At 51.5% G+C, this 15209-nt stretch overlaps 1 long non-coding RNA gene across 4 annotated transcripts in view; it reads right to left on the bottom strand.

Moving 5' to 3' along the window:
- Positions 1 to 15209, bottom strand: part of LOC106729238 — a 74361-nt gene that overhangs the window by 54739 nt on the left and 4413 nt on the right. The window contains exons 2-5 of one of the 4 annotated variants that reach the window (XR_004316949.1): positions 15026 to 15127; positions 14323 to 14476; positions 11513 to 11629; positions 2370 to 2513 (exon numbers count right to left, since the gene is read on the bottom strand). This is a non-coding gene — a long non-coding RNA (uncharacterized LOC106729238). Of the gene's footprint in view, positions 1 to 2369; positions 2514 to 11512; positions 11630 to 11939; positions 12059 to 13633; positions 13759 to 14322; positions 14477 to 15025; positions 15205 to 15209 lie in introns of those variants that run through there. The other 3 variants (XR_004316948.1, XR_004316950.1, XR_004316951.1) reach the window with 3 other exon arrangements.

Genomic DNA, 15209 nt, shown 5'->3' with positions numbered 1-15209 from the left:
CAACACCAAACAGATCAAGAATACAAACATCAAGGAAAAATATGAAAACTTTCAGAAGAAATACACAGTGAATATTATCTTAATGAGCCTGGAATAAGAAGAGGTTTCTTAATCAAGACACAAACATTACTAATTATACAAGATACATAAACTTGATTACAACACTAAGAATTTCTGTTTGTCAGGATAGTTTCCAGTTAAAGTAAAAATTCAAGCTACAAACTTGAAGAAAATATTTTAAATACACACAGGCAGCAAAAGATTACTTTCAAAAATATCTAAAGCCCTCCTACAAATAAGAAAAACTCAACTCAGGGCAAAAATGGGCAAAACCCATAAAGAAACAACTTGTAGAACAAGAAACACATATGGAACCAGCCAGGGCAGCCTGTAGACACGGAGGAGCTAATGAGAGAAAATGAAGCAACATTTGGGGTTTGCTGAAGTTTTAAGTAAAAGTTGAGTTTCCTATTTATCTTTTAGAAGAAGAAACACATATGATCAATAAACTTATAAAGAGGTGTTCACCTCACCAATGATGAGGAAGAGGCCAGAAACACTTTGTCCCCATGAAATGCCAGTTTGCACCCATATGATTGACAAAGCTCAGAATACCAAGTGTTGGATATCAACATGGTCCCACACACATTGCTGGTGGGAACTAAGAAACCATTTAACGTCTTCTTTCAAGGCTGAATGTGTGTATACCCAGCTAATCTATTAGGTACACCCCCAATTTCTGTGAGGTTAAACCCAAGAGAAAACTTAATAAGAAGACACATACACAAAAAAAAAACAATCATAGTTGAACTTATCAAAACAGCAAAACACTGGAAACAATCTCAATACCCCCTGAAAGAAGAATGTGTAAATAAACCACAGTATGCTCAGAAAATGGAATGAAAATGTGGCATGAAAACAAGAGAACCACAGAGGCCCTCTTCCACATGGATGAATCCATACTGAACGAAAAAATGCAAGTCCCAAAAGACCACATCTAACCTGACAGACTTTTTATGAAGTTCAAAAACTATGCAAAATTAAAACTAAACCTAAGCCAAACTAAATAATAGGCCATTTAGGCAAGCACAATTGCTATTAAAAAAAAGAAAAGAAAAGCTTCTAAAAAGCAGCAGGGAAACGCTAAGCACAATGTTCAGGGTAGCGCTTATCTCAGGGGAGAAGACCACGGTGGAAAGAAAACACAAAGGGAGCTGTAAGTTACTGGTAACGCTCTGGCCTTGGCTTGGGCGGCGGGGGTCAGACATGTCCATCATTCAGCATGCAGACATACCTAAAATCAAGTGAAAGAAAAGATGGCCTTCGGTGGACCAAAGGGAATAACGTGCCATGAACCAATGATTACGATCAATCTGATTCTCTCAAACTAAGATCCAGTCAAATCAATCAATGGCAAATCCTGGGTCCATTGCATGCCGCTCACATGGGCCAGGTTAAGCTGCTTAACACATCTTAAACTCAGTTTTCTTGACTGTAGTGTAAAACCATGAGCTATTACAAAGGTTAACTGAGCAATAAATGGGAGCTAATATATTTTTTAATAACAGCCTTATTGAGACATCAATCATTTCCCATACAATTCACCCACGTGAGGTCTACAATCCAGCGGTTTTTAGTGTATTCAGAGTTGTGTAACCATCACCACAAACCAATTTAAGCTCTCATCACTCCGAAAAGAAACTCTGTACCCATTAGCAGTCACTCCCCCATATCTCCCCATACCCCACCCCCCAGCCGTAGGCAACCACTAATCCACTCTGTCTCTGCGGATTTGTCTGCTCTGGACATTTCATACACAGGTAAACGCAGTCATATAATACGTGGTCTTTTGTGATGGGAACCGATTTTTTTTCTCTTTCCCTAGAGCAGAAAATTCTTATTCTCTGTGTGAATCCCTGCTGGCTGCTCATATTGATGTCAGCTATAATCACCACCATCAACATAGTTTTCTTTTAAACCACCGAGCACTAGCTATCATCAAAACACTGCAACATACTGTCTCATTCACACAAGTCTAGCAATGCCCCCTGAGGCAGGCGTACAGCAGCCACGCTACATGGTCAAGGTCACGTGGGTAGTGACCGGCCCAAAGCAGGGATCCAAATCCAGGTCCGACTCCAGAGTCCAGGATTTTAACCACCACCTGGTATTACCTCCATATATGACAGAATGCTGTTCCTTTCGGGGGAAGGGGACGTAATCACCTTGATTTTAATACAATGATTTTCTGTTCCGGTGGAACTGATTTGCAGTTTCCCCTGGAATCGGGTAGGGGGAAGGGCCTGAGGTGCTCTTTGTCTGACCAAAGTTACTGAATACTGAACTATTTGTTCCCTAGAAAAACTTACCTGTGGGAAGAGCAGCAGTTATCACTCAGGAGACCGCGTGCCGAAGAATGAGACTGTTGACTTAAGGGCTGGCGAAACAGAGAGCTCGCTGAGTCCTTCATCACTGGTGTTCAGTTAAAGATGTACCTTCCTGTTCTGACGTCCCTGTGGGCACCAAGTCAGAGAAACAGAGCCGCTATTTTATGGGCACTGGGACAGATCTTCCCTGAGTGCCTAGCAGCCACCAGTGCATATTGGAAGTAAATGACAGGTAACAAAGAAATGAGGAGGCAGAACCAGGGAAACCTAATTTGATTTAATACATGTATTTAAACTACTGTGAATATTGTTACTTTGCTAGATTCCAGAATTTCTATAAAGGAGGGTCAGTGTTTTAGTTGGAAGAAGGCACTCCGGAGGGCATTCTGACACGAGTTTTACAAAGAGAGAACACCGTATTTATTTTGTAATTACACATTTATTTGGAGGAAGGGCTGTTGCTTTTGGAAATTTACCTTCCCACAGAAAGACACAAAATCCATCGCCCCTTCTTCCCTCCTTAGCCTCAAGGGAGCTTAACAGGGCCCGATTAAGCAAAGAAAGTCATCAAACTTCCTTCGACAGCTCAGAAATCCCTAGGGTTGAGTTGAGTTCTAGGTGAAGGGTTCATGGTGGTGTCAAACCAGTTCCTGCCACCTCGTCACTGCGCACACTGACAGGGCTGCAGTTTGACTCCGCTCACGCTGACAGCCAGGGGACTCGGGTCTGAGACCTGAGCAGAGAAACACCTGGCTGCGATCACCTGCAACTACACGGTTAACTTTTTATGAAATACTGTCATGATCCATTTCCAGGAGCACAGGGACTTCAAACGGAGCCCACGCTCTACGGGTCCACCTTTCTGTCCCCGTCCCCTGGCCCGGCCTCCTCCCCACTCTCTGCCGCAGAGGCGCCTAGCTTTTTCCTCTTTTTTATTTTTCCTGTAAAAGTCGACAACAAAGCATTGAGTTATGTGACAACTTCAGCCCAAAGTGGTGATTCTCAGTCTGCCCCAAATCCCGGTTACACGGAAGAGAGACCCGAATTCATACCTTCATCGGGGGGAACACTCCTCCCACTCAGAGAAAAAAGGAAAATCGCCTTGGAGGAAATCGGAGTCCAAGCTGGCTGGCTCCTGGCACAGGAAGGAAGTCCCTAGTGGCTGGTGTGTGGCTATAAACGACTCAAGCTGCCTCAGTTTCTTCCTACCTGGAGCAGGTCTGGCTAGAGTCTGGGTGGTCATTTAAAGCAACAAAGATGGAGAATAAGAAAGAACTCTATTAAATCTGGGGTGACACAGAGCTTTTCCCAAAATTCACCAGTACATAAGCCCTGAGAGGGCAGGGACTTCGTTGCTTGGAACTTTCAAGGCTCTCAATAAAAAAATTATTAAAGGAAGGCACGAAGCCAACATGGATGAACGACGTGGACGAGGGACACGCCCGTTTCCATCTGCCGGTAGGATTAGGGCACAGAGGAAGTATCAACACTGTTACCCCGGGAAGGCTACACACCCATCACTGCCAGCTCTGCTGCCACCCTGGCCACCACAGTGCACACTGCCAACTACACTCAGCGCTACTGTCATCTGTCCCATGACAGACCCCACGCCAGGCGGCTGACACTGATCCTCTATTTAAGTCGCACTTCATAACAACACTGTGATGTCGGGGTTACCATCCCTGTTCTACAGGTGAGGAAACCAAAGCTCACAGAAGTAACTTGTTTACGGTCTCAGCAAACAGCAAACTAAGGATTTTAATACAGATCTGACTGACCCCAAAGCTCGTGGGGTTTGTTTTTTTTCCGCTACTCTACCAAGATGCAAAGGGGAAAGTGATGCCTATTTGTGTGCTGTTGTTGAGAGGTTCTGAAGGGAAACCGTGGGTCTTGTTACGAGAAGAAAAATCATCTCCAGTCAGTTCTAACATGAGCCCTTCCCACGTTAATGTTACTATTTATGGTACTGATGTTGTGGGTGACCAGTACACTCTTCTAGAATTCGCCTCAAGTTTATAATACACGATCAGGCATTTGTATGGGTTCTAAGGAGTGGAGAAGGCATGTCTTCTGGTGCGCGCTCCATCATACATTAGTCACTGTATGAATATTCACAAAAAGGTTAAGAATCTGACACTTAAAGACTAAATGGTTCCTTGAAGCAACATATTTATTGATTACTGTAAAATACTGTAAACCATATTATGCCTCCCCTGGAACTGATGCATCACTTCACCATATAATTATCAGATTACATTATAATACATGAACAAGGCATCATCAATGCGTCCAATGATTTAGATGGCCAAATGTCAGTCTTCCAGAGAAGAGATGACGTGGCATGCTACATATGCAGCCAATATAGAGCGGCAGCTGGTCTCCTTGGTCTGCTCAATACCAGAGAGACTAGAAATCTGCATAAGAAGTTGATACAAAAATGAACACATCGCTCACCATTTAGTGAAAGACAGAAGACATAACTGGGTGACGGGAGTTGCGGGGAAAAGATGGAAAAACTTATCCCAATCTCCTCTCCTAGCCCTAGGCTAAGCTCTCAAAATTCATGTCAATGGCCCCATAGTTCCTTAACTAATTAATAAGTTAATTCCATTCATTTAAAAAACTGCCCTGACCCACATTTTCCTCCATCTTGTGACCTATCTCTCTGATCACCTTTCTAGCAAGATCCCTCAAGAGTGGTTCGTATGAATTTTCTCTCTGCAGGTCTCTCCTGAACCACTGAAACTGCTCTGGACACGACCACCAGCGCCCTCTGAGCTGTCAGATTCAACAGTCGACCCCTAGTCCTTGACATCTCAGCTACACTTGACAATCACCTCTCCTCCAAGACACACTTTCTCCACGTCACTTCCAGGACATCACTTGCTAACCTTGCACAGTCTCCTTCAGCATCTTCCTGACTCCTTTGACCTCTAGGAGTTGAGGCCCCCAAACTTCAGTCTTTGGACTGCTTTTGTTCCCTGGGCGATCTTATCCATCCTTCCTGTTTAAATACAATCCATGTATCAGCAACCCCACATTCACATCGCCAAGTCTGACCACTCCCAGACTGGCTCACCTTCTGTCTACTGTCCACTTGGATATCTAACAGGCATTTCAAACCTCACTTATCCAAAACTGAACTTCTGATCTTCCCCAGCCCCCAAACCTGCTTCACTCCTAATCATCTTTATCTCAGTTGATGCAACTCCATTCTCGATTATTCTAACCAAGTACTTTAGTGCCATCCTTCCCTCTTCTGTTTTTCCTGCATCTCTTAGCATCCTGCTGGCTCATAAGAGTATTTCCAGATTCTAACCACCCCTTTTCATCTCCATAGCCGCTGCCCTAGCTGAAGCCATGACTGTCTTCAGCCTGGATGACTGACGCTGCCTCCTGGCTGATCTGCCTGCTTCCACCCAAGTTCCCTGTGGTCTGTTCTCTGTAAAGCACCCAGAATGATCTTATTAAAGCCCGAGTCTGATTATGTCACCCCTCTGTTTAAAAACATCAGATGGCTTCTCAGAGGAAGTCAGAGTCCTTCCAGGGGTCAAGGAGGCCCCATGTGACCTTGTCGCCATTACTTCTCTCAACTTTCTGCCTGCCCTTCACTCACTCACCTCCAGCTCCATCCTTGCTTTCCCTAAACATACCAAACCCACTTCTGCCTCAGGGTCTTTGCACTTACTGCTTCTTCTACCTGAAGTTCTTCGATAGCCACATGGCTCCTCCTTACCTTCATTAAGGCCCCTGCTTAAATGTTGCTGCCTCAGGGAGCTTTCTTGACCAAAATCCCACTCCTTTACCCCTCCTCCTGTCCTCTTAACTGGCTTTATTTTTCTTCACTGCACATATCACCAGCTGATACTTTATGTGGTCTGTCTGCCCTTGCTTCACGGTAATCTCTACGAAGGCTGGAATTTTGGATATTGTATCCTGCTAGAATCGTTCCTGATGCCCCTTAGGTGTTTAATGAACACTTAATGAATGGTTCACTTCCTGGAGGAAGTGAATCTTAAAGACCAGGTAAGAATTAACCAGGCAGGTGGGAATGGAAGAAGATTCTGGGCAGAGGAAACGCCCACTTGATACCACAGAGGCTGGAGAGAACTCAGCAGATTTGGTAACTTACAGATAATTCTAAATGACTCTCAAGGAGCCTCCCCATTAATACTCATGTCCTTTCAAGGGTTTCTTGCAGAGAGGGACCCCTTCATTCCTGGCTTATCAGGCCACTGCTTGACTTGTTCTAGGAAGAGTCTTGAAATGTGAGCTGGCTAACTGCTTCCCAGCTCAAGAGCTCCAGCCTGAGGACCAGAAGCCGGGGGGTGGCATGGGAAGGAAGTGAAGGCACAAGAGGAGGCAGGAGCTCTCGGATTAAACCTGTGAGTTCATTAACCCGGAAAGGTGGGTCCAGGAAAGCCATCCAGCTGGTAATGGGCCTTGCCTGTGTGACCCAGCAGCTGCCAGCAAGGCAGCCACACCGAGTCGGCTGACAGAAGCAGAGCTCTCCAAGGCCTGATGCGTGAGGTTGCAAAGAACTCACTGAAAGGCACTGCAGAGCCATTTACCGTCCCAGCAAGATGCTGCCAAATGGGCCCAGAACTAATCCGAGAAGAGGGCGTCCTGATCCCAGCTCACAATGCACGCGGGCAAGTCGCCCAGCGCCTCCCGGGCGGCCTGAGTTCCATGCACACTGGGAGGCTAAGCCCCACTGAGCGTGTGGCCCATTGGTAGAGGTCCGCTGGCCCCCAAAGGCTGCGGGACTTCCATACTCGGCCTCCACAGCGAGGCTGCTTCAGGCTCCTCTTGCTTCCTCCGCTGAAGCGTCCGAAGCACCTTGCCAGGGAGGGCTCTTTGTGCCATTAGCTGGTGAGGCTCAGGGAAGCCAGGTCGGCCTGCAGCCACCTGGCATGTCAGCTCCTGAGGTCGGAACGGAGCCCCAGCCCTCCCAGCCTGGCGCGGCCACTGGATGGCCCCCTCCCAGAGACTGCAGAGGACAGCAGGAGGAACAAGGCAGACAGAGGGCTCGGGCTGGCGGGGGCGGGGGGGGGCTCCGCAGATCCGTCCACACAGCAGGAAGAACTTCTCACAGCACACGTCCTCCCGGGGGCTGCGAGTGGCATTTTCTTTGCAAATGAAGGATGTCAGTACTGAGGTTAGTAGCTGTGTAATTGTAAAATGTTGGCGTTGGAAGGGGCTCTGGGAGACGTCAGCCCAGTTTCCTGTCTCCTGGTGGGGAAATGGAGGCTCAGAAAGACTAACTCGCTGCTCAAGGTCACACAGCTGGTTCATGCCAGAGTGAGCACTGGAGCCTGCATCTCTTAAGCACTGACCCTACTCTTTCCCAATGCCAGACATTCTTACAATAACTATCTGTTCTTTGACGGCACCTTGAAACGAGGTAAAGCACCAACTCAAACATTAGCCAGCTTCTCCGCTCTGCTCTCCTATCCTCCGACACCAGGAGAGAAGGGGTGGTGCGCCCGGCTCAGACCTGTAACGTAAGACTCAAAACCCCCGAATCTTCGACTCATTTGGTCTTGGAGCCAAAATTAACACAGCCATGGACAGAAATGCTGGGAAATCTCAGAGAGGTTCTTGGAGAGCCAGCTTCTGGGAGCGGATACGCCTGGTCTCACCGACACGGTCAGGCCCACTCGGGGGCAGGCCTCTGAGGAAGACGTGTCTGGCGCAGAGTTCTCAGGCCTCCTGTCTGGGCCTTCCGTTCCGAGTGACGATCATGGCTCTGGGCAGAGGTGGCAGCTGCCGGCGGGCGGCTCTCCCGTCCCTCGCCCACCAGGTGTTCTTCCCAGCAACTACAGCAGCTTGGCAGGGAGTGCCACAGGGGGTGCTGGGATGGGCAAAGAGGTGCAGCTCCCTCTGCTCTGCGGTCCAGGTGTCAACAGATGGGTTAGGGATCTGCCCCTCCCTTAACAAATAGGGCTTTTACAGGCTGAGTAATCCCCACGGGATAAGCCAGACTGTCAGTTATCCAACTTTCCCAGCCAGGGTCCCAGATCACAGAGCCAATCCCAATTCTTGTAAGGAGCAGTGTTTCTAGGAGGCTGGCCATCCATGGGGCAGCCGTGAGGCTCACGGCCCCCACCACGGGGTTACACACAGGGAGCCGAGCACCCCCGGGAGCTGCCACTCGTCCTCTAAATGCCCCTCTTAGGCAACTGCCCCGCTCCAGTTCCCATGTCTTCGTGCTCACGGTTCTGGGCAGATGCAGCCCATCCCCCAGTCCAGCCCGGAGACAAGAGTGAAACTGCTGGTTGAAGGAAGGAAAGCACTCCTTTGCTGAGAACGGCCTCAGCCCGACCTCTCCACCCTTCTCCTGACTGCCTTCTAGCCTCCGTGAAACAGGCCAGGGACAGGCTCTCGGGCCCTTCTCCTCTTTCTTCTGATTCTACAAGCACCGGGCCAGGCACTGTTCAAAGGAGCAACGAACAAACCCCCTCACGTCGAGGGGGGACAGCAGAGCTAACTGCTCAGCCCAGCCCGCGACGGCGGCCGCCTGGCTCAGGAGGGACACACTTCGGGACAGCACGCACGGACTTGGCCTTCAACAAGCATCTGACTGAGAAGGACCGATGACGGAGAGAACTTTCTGGATCTTTGGAGCCCAGAAAGCAGCCGAGAATCTGGGAGGCCAGCAAAGCAACCCTCTCGGCGTGGTCACCCCCCTCCCCCCCGCATCAGAAGTGCTGGAGTCTTCACTCACACAGCCTGCTGTTCGGCCTGGGGTCACGCGGGGGTCAGCCGTCAATCCCCAGCCACAGGGCACCTCACCTGTGACTTAGAATCTCCTGGGGTTTTATCCACCAGGCAATGAATTGGCACTTTTCAATGAGGAGTGACTACCAGGCCCTTCAGAGCCTCATTAAGCTCCGTGACTTCATGACTCTCCTCTTTAATGGAAGTAAAAGCCGTTTAAGTGGCCACAGCTGCCAGGAACTTGGGTAAAAGAGCGAAACTTTCCGAGCAGGTCGGGGAGCAGCAGCAGCGCTAATCCGGGCCCGCCGCCCTCCCCTGCCCCTATCTGGCTTGTTTTGACAGCTCCCGGAGCCGGTCCCACGGGGAAAGAGGCCTGCTGCTCCTTTCCCTTTTCTCCAGTCCGTCGTTTGCCGCAGGGGGAAGGAAGGAACAATCAAGCATTGTCTAGTTCTGGCCCGGTGTGTCAGGGCCTTTTGGAATAAATATTATTTGCCTGGGAGGGGAACTGGCTGGGAGTCAGCTCACGGGCATATGTAAGGGCTGGCGTATGTAAGGAGAGGGAGGGCGGTGATGTTTGGGTTTGGTTTTATTATGAGTTTAATCTTTTCCTTCTTAGTTCTGCAGATCCCCCCCTGCACCCCCACCAGGCCATTAAGCACGAAGTCTGTGTTGCACAGGGGCTCGGCCAAGAGGAAACAAAATTGAGTTTCCGCAGCGTGTGCCCTGGGTCACTCCCCGTCCAGCTTCGGGCGAGCAGAGGGTGCGTGTTCCGGGGACTCTCCCAGGCTGAGAGGCACACCTTGGAGCGTTCCACCTGCCGTGCAGCCCATCCGCACCCAGATGTGGTTTGCGGCTCTGCCCTTAGCTCCGCAGCATGTACTGCCAGGACGGCAGCCCCCTCGGTGGGTCTGGGGGGACGGGGCCCCGGACACCCCAGCCCAGCAGCACGTACCGAACTCCTACCGTGTGCCGTTCACCTGGGCTCGGGGTGCTGCCTGTCACCTCTCCCCCGTGTCTCCTGCCTTCTAGAGCCCCACACCTCTCCAGAACAAAGAACTAAAGGCCAGGGCTGGGGGGTGAGTTTAGCTCAGTGGCAGAGCACATGCTTAGCATGCACGAGGTCCTAGGTTCAATCCCCAGCACCTCCGTTTAAAAAAGAAAGAAAGAACCAAAGGCCAGTCACTGAATATGAGACAGACATTTGAGGGGCTGTTCCAGAACGGCCAAGCCGCTGACCATCTCAGGAGGAGTGGGTAGGAAACACAGGGCCTCACTGCCTGGGACAGCCACCAAGCCACGGGGCAGTGAAGGGGTACCTCTGCCATGCAGTCAGAAGTCCCCCTTTCCTAACCACAAACCTTTCCTCCATCCTTAAAATCCATTCTGGGTACAAACCACCTACCCAACAGCTGTAACAGTAACTACCAATGGCTAAGAACTCAGTGTATGTTGGGCGCTGTACTAAGGACACTAAGCGTATCTCATTTAACAGGGTGGCTCGGGTTCAGTCCGATCCCACAGGTGGGCAATGACGCCTAGAGCGGGTCTGGAACTCGCCCAGGCCTACACAGCTACTAAGAAGGCTTCAAACCCACTCCACCTGCCTCTAGTCTTAACCGCTCAAAGGCACTGGCCAGAAGTGGGTACGGATTTGGGAGCGTTTTGCTCCCACACCCCGGACCACCTCCCCCTGTCAGCCGGGACACACCTCTGTCAAGGAGGGAGCACTCTGGGGCCCTTGCTCTTCAGGCCATCCTGCCCCCTTCACGCATTGGGGAGCCTTTGCTCCCAGAGAGGCAGAGACTCTGTGCACTTGACAATTACTTTTGTATACAGAATAGTTCAGTGCTCTGCTCGGTACCACATACAATTAGAGATTTAATACTTGTTTTTTAAGGGCGATAAAGATCTCACCTGCCCAGCCAGTGAAATAAACGTTGCCTCCCCCACCCCAAGGAGAAACAAAGAGCCAGAGGAGGCTAAGCCATCCCAGGCACTCTGCGCAGCGCGTGGAGAGCATGGGCATGTGAGCCCACAGACCTGGCTTTGGATCCTGGCTCAGCCACACAGTAGCTGGGTGCCTGTGGCAGCCAGCTGACCCAGTGAGACTGAGTTTCTCCAAATGTGGGGGCAGGTCACAACACAATAACTTTAAAGGTTATCGTGAAGATTAGGTGAGAAAAAGGGGCAGTGAAGGGGTGCCTCTGCCATGCTTTCAAAAGTTCCCCTTTTCTAACCATAAACTTTTCCTTCATCCTTAAAATCCATTCTGGGTACAAACCACCCACCTGACAGCTGCAACAATAACTATCACTGAAAGCTTAAAGGTTATTGTGAAGAAGAGGTGAGCTCACAAAGCTGCCTGACTACCAGGCAGAGCAGGTGGTCAACGTTGGCTTCCTTACTCGGAGCATCTTCTTCTTTTCCAGGGCGCTCTCATCATTAAAGAATCTGGATTCACGCCTGCCTTGGGGACATCCCCACCAGCACACACTGCTGGCACTCAGTGTCTGTTTCTGCGCCTGTAAAACGGGAAGGAACAAATGACTTAACGTAAAGTCCTCAGAAGGGCGCCTAGGACATACTGGTTATTAAATAGATTATTTCATAAACATTGTTGTTATTGCTATTATTCCCTCTCACAGTTTTGTGAGGAGTAAATGAGGTGATGAATGTGCAAGCACGTCATAAGCTGCCAGGTTGAGAGGAACACTACGTATGCTGAGGTGACGGGGAAAAGACCTGGCTTCAGATGATGGATCTGAACCAACTCAAAACCCTCAACACAAAACACAAAACACAAAACTACTCCTCCAAAAGGGTTTCATTCACCTTCTGTTTGTCCGTTCTCTTCCAGTTTCAGACCAGATCTTTCACATTGTGTACCTAGCTGTCTGCATTTCACTGAGGCCCCCTCCATCACCGCACACCATGGGCACGGTTAAAGCAGCAGCCCCTGAGCTGAGCAGTCCTTGAGTGTCTTCGCGTGAACAGAGAACACAATGGGGCTCTGTCTCTCCTTCCCGGGGAATCCAGGTGCAATCTTTCCTGACAGTCCGGAGGAACCAGGCGGGCAAGCCACCCAGTGAGGGGGAGCTGCTGCTAGCTGATTAATAGCTGTAAGCCCAATAGTACCACCCCTCAAGTCTGGTAGCAAAAACTCATGACCCATATTAGGCCTGATTGAGAATGTGTCTGGTCAATCAGCCAAACGAAAGACACTGAGAGCGACTTGGTGCCTAGCACCGAGCTGGAAACCATGGGGTAAAAAAGGGAAATCCCTTTGCCATGGTCCCTGCCCTTATGGAGGTCAGTCTGTTGGAATAAGACAGATGAACGTGAATGAATGAGAGAATGATAAGAGGCAGCCGTACAGTGCAGGGTTAGAGCTTAAGGCACAGAATGTAAGCGCTGGAGTAGAGTAAAAGGCGATGGAGGAAGGCTTGAGGGAGAAGAAAAGGCTCGTGCGGGAAGAGGTCTGTCAGCTGGGCCCTGACGGGTGTGTAGGAGTCGCACGGGGGGCAGCATTCCAAGTTAGAGAAGCTCTGAGAGAAATCCAGGGGGTAGAAGGCCTGTTTATAGGGCAGAGGCGAAAGCGGCAAGTCTGGAGCAGAGAAAGTGCATCCTAATTCCCAAACTTATCCTGCTTTGCAAGAACCAGGAGAATGAATTCCTCCTGGTAATTAAAGCTAGCTTGAAGGTGGTCTGGCTTGTCCTATTTCGCCTCCCACGTTAGCTATACACGAACTTTATCAAGTCACTTAACCCCTCTGAGAGTCGCTCTCCTCCCGTGAAACGAGGATGGCAATACACGTCTAACACAGTCACTGTGGGAAGTCTCTGCGTGAGGAGAGTCAGAGGAACCGGCGCCAACGGACAGGTGATGCGGGAAATTCTCCCAGGTGCCGGGTCCGTGGCTCCCCGCTCAGGTTCACCTGAGTTCTCTTTGTCCAGCTGCAGACACTGATCCACGGGGGGTGCCTGAGAAGCCTGCCTCTCCCCACCCACACCCCCTACCCCAAAAGCACGACTACCCCGATCGCTTGGGGACAGAACGGATACCCTCCACATGGACCGGGCCCTTCGTAGCCGGGCTTTCTGAACCGAGCCAGGGATCCTGACCAAGGACGGGGACCCCCTGCTGCCTAGCCACTCTCGTCTCTCTCCTCGGCAGGACAGGGAGGTGAGAACGGCCTAAGGGCAACTGCTCAGAAGTACTGACTGGCCCAAGGAAACCAAGCTGGCGGGGAGGGAGCCGCCCCAGATCCGAGCGCAGCTGAGAGGCGCTCCAGCAAGAACCGAGCCTGTTTGGGGGCAGAGGCGGCGGCGGCTCCGTGGGAACGCGCAGACCGCCGCCTGAAACGCCCTGGAAGAGGCGCTAACCCACAGCCCCGAGGGCCGGGCCCTCGGCCTCGTTTCAGGGCCCTGAGCCCAAGTTTCGGCCACAGACCCAGGGCCGAGGCTGTTCCCAAAGTGCTTGATCATTGTCCCCCCCCCCGCCTGGCCCAGCCCCGCGCTCTGCGCACCTGCCCGCTCCTCCCATCCGGCCGCCCGGACGGAATCGCCGAGAAGGGAGCCGGCAGCCCGGCGAGGCCCCTGCGGTGCGGGGACGCTGCCCCGCCTGCCCGCGCTCGCCCCGGGCGGACCCGCGCGGCACATCGGCGCAAAGTGCGGCTGTGCGAGCGCAGGCGAGCCCCGCGCCGGCCTCCTGCCCTCCTCCCCCGCCAGGGAGCGCCGCCCGCACCTGCGCGCCCGGCAGGGCGTGCGCGTGAGCGCGTATATGAGCCCGTGTGCGTACGCGTGTGTGCGCGTGAGCACGAGAGGCGGCTGCCAGGCGGCGGGCGGGGCGCTGTGCGCACGTGTGCGTGCTGAGCGCGTATCCGAGCCCCTGTGTGCGTGAGCACGAGAAGGGGCTGCGAGGCGGCGGGCAGGGCGCGCGAGTGCGTCTAAATAGAACCCGGAAGGGGACGCCTTAATAGGGGCCCCTAGGCCTCCTAAGATGGCCTGAAGCGGCTGGATAGAAGCCCCTAGAATGGCGGCTCCTTGAGGGAGGATTTGCGTGCGGTTGTTCGCTGCGATCTCCCCAGTGCACAGCAGCGTTCCTGGTACTTAGAAGGTGCTTAGGGAATAGTTGCTGAGTTAATGACCGGATCCCGGGGCTGGCGGAAGGGCATTCTGGAACTGGTGTAGCGTGGGGAACAAAGCCGCATCTCACCTGCTTGGCTCTTCTTGGTACCAGTCCTGGCTCTCCCTCCAAGGCCAAGCCTTCTCCACATCCAGGTGGTACCGAGTTTTCTTCCCTGCTCCCAGTTTTAAACCTTCTCCCCTTGGCCGCTCTGTTTCCCCGTCTCCTGCTTGCTGACCCACAGCTGTAAGATGGAGGGGAAGACAGGAAAGCGGAGGATCGGGGCTCTGCCTGGAGCGCGCTGCCATGGTGGCCTCCCCCTTGTGGAAGCAAACGCTGTGATGGGGTGAGACTGAGCACTGTTCCTCAGCTCCTCAGTTGGGGTAGTTAGACCCTGAGCTTCACTTTCCCCACTTTAAAATAGTAGCTGTTGCACCTGCTTCATGGGGTTGTTGTGAAGAGTCAGGGAGGTAGTGGAAGGAAAAACTCTGGTACACGCCACGTGGTGGGTCCTCTGGAAAAGTTAGTTTCTTTTCCTGAGGAGCAGGCAACATTCTGGGAGTGCCCCAAGTGTGGCTGAGGACTGGTTGTGATTTGGTAATCACTACCAGAACACCCCTCCTGTTTTCACAAGACGCCTTGAGGGGAATTTAATGGTAGCTGAAAACTGAGGCAACTTTCATTTCTAAAATATTCAGAAGTTAGTATGCTATGAGTCATGTGTTCTGCTGGGGCCTCCTCGCACTCAGGAGGAAGGTTTTCCAAGTAATTAAACAACCCCGTTGTGATCAACCTGAAGTGCTCCAGCTCTGGGCTCTCCACTCGGGGACCTTCCTCTGCCCACGCCAGCTGCCTCCACGGATGCCTGGAGGAGATTAGCGGATGACTCCTTCAGCTGTAGAGGGAGACACTCTGTGAAAACCTGATCCTACACTAACATTTCTCATCACTAAAGAGAGGATCAAATTTCACCTGCT

Source organism: Camelus ferus, chromosome 33 (assembly GCF_009834535.1).
Source record: "Camelus ferus isolate YT-003-E chromosome 33, BCGSAC_Cfer_1.0, whole genome shotgun sequence".
NCBI classification, from domain to species: Eukaryota; Metazoa; Chordata; class Mammalia; order Artiodactyla; family Camelidae; genus Camelus; species Camelus ferus.
The sequence above is the reverse complement of the archived record's forward strand: the minus strand, read 5'-3'. Positions and strand labels throughout refer to the sequence as shown.